The following is a 6,000-nucleotide window of genomic DNA, read 5'->3' as shown; positions in this document are numbered from 1 at the left end:
TCACTCCCGTGTTTCTGTGAGCTGGAATGGGGATGAACTCACCAGCATTTGACCTTGTGAGATTTTGTTTTCCCCAGATATTTGGGAATGGTCGTCTGAGGTAGAACTAATAACCAGTCAAAACAACTCTTAGTTTCACACAGAAAAAGTATTTCTGCTTATGCCTGTGACTGAAATTAATTTCACTTACCATGAGTCAAATATGAGTCATGATGAATAGAAGCATAATTCACGATTGTCTTGTGATTATTTGCTCTGTCTGAAAGTCCTGTGTATGTGCTCGGCAATATTTTTTTCCTAGTGTATCAAAGTATTTTAACCTGTAATTATACTTTTGAACCACATTTTTTTGGTTTTTAATTTATGCAATATTATATTCAATATTATGTTCTACAACTGTTTATAACTCATCATTTATACTGCCATAAAACAAGCTAGATCTGTTGTGAGGGATCAAGGTACAGTTTTGGCCTAAGATAGCATGGGGCTGAGTATTGTAATAATAAGATTATAAAATACTTCAGTTACCACTTTGAAAACAAGTGTATTTACTTGCATTGGATTTCACAATGTACATTCCTTTTTAAGGAGCTGGAAAATCAACGCAGTCATGTTTGTGTTAGGGAACAAAGGTGGGTCAAAGCTCACATGACCAACAGGCCTGGGGGGATAAGAGAACAAACATGATATTTTGTGCCGGTGTTTTATGCAATCATAGAATTCACAGAATGTTAAGGGGTTGGATGGGACCTTAAAGACCATCCAGTCCCAACCCCATCTGCTGTGGACAGGGACACCTCCCACTAGACCAGGTTGCTCAAGGGCTTATCCAACCTGTCCTTGAACACTGCCAGGGGTGGAATATCTGCAGCCTCCCTGGGCAACCTGTTCCAGTGCCTCATCATCTTAACAATTAAGAATTTCTTCCTCATATCTAACCTAAATTTCCTCTCTTTCAAATTGTACCAATTACTCCTTGTCCTATCACTATGAAATGAAATGAATGTGACTGTCACTAAGGAGACATCTGTGTTGACATTCTTAATGCATGGCAATGGCACTCTTAGTTAACTCTATGTAACATTCAGTTGGATAAATTCCACTTTTTCCCCTAGAAATTTCCTTTATTAAGGAATTTGGTTTCTACTGACAAATTTTAAACTTTATTGAAATCGAGTCTTAATGAAAACACAGTATTTCCCAATTTTGTACTGTTCCAGGACTGGATGATCACCCTGCTATTTTTTCACAGTGTGACAATGTAATGGTGGTAAACACAGTCTGGGAATGAGGTGACAGTATATTTTTAATAAACCATAGGTCAGTGCTCACTGATTGAGGCCATGTGATCATTTCTTGTCAGATCCTCTTTGTATCATAGGTCATTATATTACTACCATCTCCTGGACTAAGCCCAGTCACTTGGGTGTTCCTCAAAAGTATCCAACTTGACTTTAGGACATTAATAAGCATTTGGCTTCAGTTTCTCATATTTCATGGTGTCTGAATTGAGCTGGACACAAAATTGTATGTCTAAATAACATGATACTGGGCCTTGTCAGAGATGCCTGGGCTAGTTTTGAGCAAGCTGGCCCATGCTCACTATGTAGGGCAGCCTTATGCTGAGGTATGAGCCCAGGTTCTGGAAGTAATCGAGGAAGAGATGACACACGGAGCAAGTAGCCCTTGTCTTTCAGCTGGTCTTGTTTGCACTGTGCTGCTGCAGTTGTACAACTTCCCTCCACTAGCTTGACAGACAAACACTGGCTAATGCCGTGGCCAGGGCTTCAGCATGGCCACAGTTTTCTGTTTGGGTATTTTCTCCAATCATGAATAATTTCTTTCACTCTTGCCTGTATTGGAAATAAGCATGCAATGCATATAAGTGTGCACCTGAACTTTGTTAACCATACTCTAACATCAGGTTTATTGCTACTGGACCCTCTAGCCTGTATTCGTTCCCCAAAAATCTCGATGAATTTCTGAATCTAGTATTACTCAAAGATATTTTTCAGATTCACTACTTTTCTGTTTTTTTTTTTTTTTTTTTTTGGCTGAATAGGTTGTATTCATTTTTTTTCTAGATGTAAAAAACTACATTTTGCAAAGTTGAACTGTGATTTTGAGGTTTGGCTTCCACATAAACCCCCTCACCCCCCTTGCCCACTTGTTATCCCCTTCTTGATCTTTTTAGTGTGCACCTTATTGATGCTGTGTAATATTGCTATCTAGTCATATTTTGTCATGTTGCAGTATATCAAATACCTTATAGAGCTGTGTGGATTACATCTGCTTAGTTATTTTAAATCATCAAAGCTTATGCTCTTAAGAAATGCAATTAGTTTTGTTTGACAAAGATGATGTATTTCCCATATACCATGTTGACTGACTGCCTGATTCCCGCAACTCTTAATCAATTAAATCATATACCATTTCCTCCTTGAATTTATCTAGGAGTGAGGTCATGCAAAATTATGCTCTTTTGAATCCTTTTCTGTTCCTGTTTTGCAAACACTTCTTACCAAGAAACCCATAATAGACAGGACGTTTGTATACAGCAGCTGGGCAGTTGAAAATGCATTAATTAGTATATTTTAGCAGTGACACTTATTATTTATTATGCCATCATCAGAGAACACAATTAAGTTATTGTAGAGTTGCTATGGTTTCCAAAGGAGATACAGTGCAGACTAATTACCTCAAGATGCCAGATGGTGCTGAATAATTCCTGAGCAAATGCCTCATCACCTCTGCCTCTCCATGTTTGTATAGTAAACAAAACATGAATAAAATGGAGGCTGAGAATGTAGTGATTTCCCTTTATAGGTCTCCACAGGTTTCTGTTTGCCCTGAGCATATTTACATTCTTTAGACTATATTGTTTAAATTTCTCCCATCTGTGCAAATATCCTAATGAATGAACTACAAAAAAGCTTGGAAGAAAACTCTGATGCTGGACATTTTGACTCAAAATGTTTCACCTGCACTATACCTGCAGTTTCTGTATTGTCTGTCATGTCTATCCCAAGAATATGTCATATAGAAAGATACTTTATCCTGTTCACAGGGCAAGTAAGCTCTAAGAGACACTTTAAGCATAGTCTACACCCAGGATTTCCCTTTAGCCTAAAAACTTTGCAGACCATGGGGATATCCTGGGCTGCAGCAATGCAGATGAACATCATTTGGACTGTAAGCCTATAGGGTGCTCCACATAGCAATGTACACGCAATCACTGGGAATCAGAAACATTACAAAGCTTAAGGACATTGACATTTGGGGCCAGTCAGTCTTACAGACAATATTGTTTGTAGATCTGTGCCTGATCTCATGACTGCTTTCTTGTATCTTTCAGTGATCACAGTTTAATTGGATATCTCCAAAACCTTCCATTATACAACCTGAGGGGCAGATAACTAGTTGAGCTCCAGGTCTGCACGTGTAGAAAGTACCAAACTACAACCTTGCCATCAAGGGATGCAACAAAATATAAGGCCCCAAAGACAAGTCTTTGGGATAGTGTGTCAGAAAGACACATGCTATAGTGCAAAATTTCTGACTGACTGTAGTGTCAGTGTGTATAACCTGAAGCATCAGGTCAGTACAATAAATAGGTCAGTCTTTGAGCAAGGGCTTTTGTGCCCTGCTTCTGCTACCACTGCCATAGGATTGCCAACACATGACCATAAGAAACAGCCTTTTAATTTAATATATTTAGTATATACTCAGAGTTTAAATTCAGATTTGCTCTGTGGTTGGTCTAGGAAATCAGCCATGGAAAACCATAACAGCAAATGTTTCCCCTCCAGATTCAGAGCTTACCTATACAGAGATTGCTTAGGCTTTTCCAGATATGTGCAGTTATCTAACTGATATTTCACTTCTACAAAGCTTCATGGGGCTTGCTTTTCTCTGAGCTGGTCCATGCTGTTGGGATTCTGTGTTCTTTTAGCTTCTCTGCAGGGTTTCAGTGGTTCATGCTATGGGGACTCTCATGAGCACAGCTAACAGAGGCAGCCACAGGTGTGACAGCTTGTGTGGGTTCTTCTTAGGGAGCTTCTGGGCCTTCTGGGGACAAGATCCAGGATTGGTGAGGAATGGCTGTGAAACCTCTGAGAAACTTAAGGGTGCCTGCTGCTGTCAGATAAGGATGAGGTAAGAAGAGATAAAAGGGTGCATAGTGTGCATACCTAGTCCTAAGGTAAGTGCTGCCTCTGGAGAAGTGAAAGGAAGGAAGCTGGTGACTTCTCGCACCAGCAGAAAGGATCCTGCACTATCTAAGGGCTTACGAGTACAAGACAGGTCCGCTACACTCAAAGGTGAAGAGGAGCCAGATATGCCTTCAAGAAAAAGGTCTGATCCACCTTTGATTCATAAAGAAGAGTTTGGTCAAAGGAAAGGAGATGCAAGAGTGGCAAAAAGGTGGTTCTGGAAATAGAATAAATTTGAATAAGGAGTGATATCAGGTAAGGAACACAGGAGGGGGTGAAACTTCTGATGCCAGGAGCACAGATATCTACAAACAGTGAAGCTGACTTGTAAACTGAGATATTGGCCCATCTTCTGGGATGCTGGAGGGAACTCTCCTAGACAACCCACGGAGCTTTCCATCAGGTCTATGTCTGAAAGACTTGGTGTGGGGTATGGTAAAGACAGGTGGACTTTCAGCCATGTGCTGAGTGGTGGTGGGAGGAAAGGGGGTGATAGAGCTCTAATTCAGTAGTAGTTTTGTGTGTTTCATAATACTTGAGTGATAATAGCTTTGTAATTGTATGCAATAATTATCCAAAATTATGCAGCTGAATCAGTAGTAGTGAGATGCCTATTATTTAATTATATTATTAGGTAATTACTTTCTTAGTAGTGTATTACTAAATCAGTAAATTCTTAATCATTATTTCAATATTATATATTTTAAGCCTGCAATTTAGGGAGTGTGACGGAAAACATACATAAACCAACAAAGATGTAAATATCAACTCTTACTTTGCAGCGTTGGACTTTAAGTACGAAATGAGTCTCTGCCTTGTCAGATTGTTTGAATATTTAAACACGAAATTAGTTTAATAAATGGGCATTGGAATCATTGCCTCAGTTCAAGCTACATTTGTAAATGTAATTTAATTTCTTATTCCTGCATAAATTTTGTTTTGTTCTTGATTTCAGAAAAGGAAACAATAATTGAAATGCCCAGATCAAATGAAATATTACAAATTTTCCCTTAAAATAATAGGTTCCTAGGAGCACTGAAGATAGATAACTTTCTCAGGTCAAACTGTAAAAAAACCCACTGTTAAAGTATCAGCCAATTCACTAGGAATATGTATGTTTCCCAAGATAACACATGAAGCTCTACAGTTAGTTTGAGGATAATACATATAATTCTGGTGTAATAAAATTATTTTATTACAGGAGCCAGAGAGGTAGGAAATCACTTCTTGAATTACACCATCTATTGATCATGAAACAGCAAATTGCATAGTTTGATAATTTGGTGGGAAATGACTTGGCTGTAATCTATCTTTTTCCAGTCAGAGGAATTATGCATTTCTTGTATATAGCTAATAAACCATGACTAACTGAAAATAAATTCTTATATTGCTGAAAGCTTACAACCTAGACATTCTAAATAATATTTTTGTTTTACTGTAAAAAGTAGTGTAGAGATTCGCTCCTCCAAGGAAGGATCAACAAAAGAGATCAGAAAGAAGCAGGTAAAGCAGCAAGGCTTGAGTGGAGGAGGAGCAGGTGAGCAAGTGGTTCAGAGCAGTAGAGAAAAAAAAGGACTGTGAAAACTTTGTTCAGTGTTTCTGCTCTGAATACTCTATTTGCCAGGAATTTTGAATCTGATTAAAAGGCTTTCAGACAATTTGCCATAATAAAATATTTGCTCCTAATTAAATCATTGCATATGAAAATAATGGAAATTATTATATCAATTAATGTCTTTCCCCCTCTGCTTTGTTTTCTTGTTAATAGTGCCTGAAAGTTAGAGAAAAA

The sequence above is a fragment of the Aphelocoma coerulescens genome, chromosome 4 (assembly GCF_041296385.1).
Source record: "Aphelocoma coerulescens isolate FSJ_1873_10779 chromosome 4, UR_Acoe_1.0, whole genome shotgun sequence".
NCBI lineage: Eukaryota > Metazoa > Chordata > Aves > Passeriformes > Corvidae > Aphelocoma > Aphelocoma coerulescens.
This window is presented reverse-complemented; position numbering follows the sequence as displayed.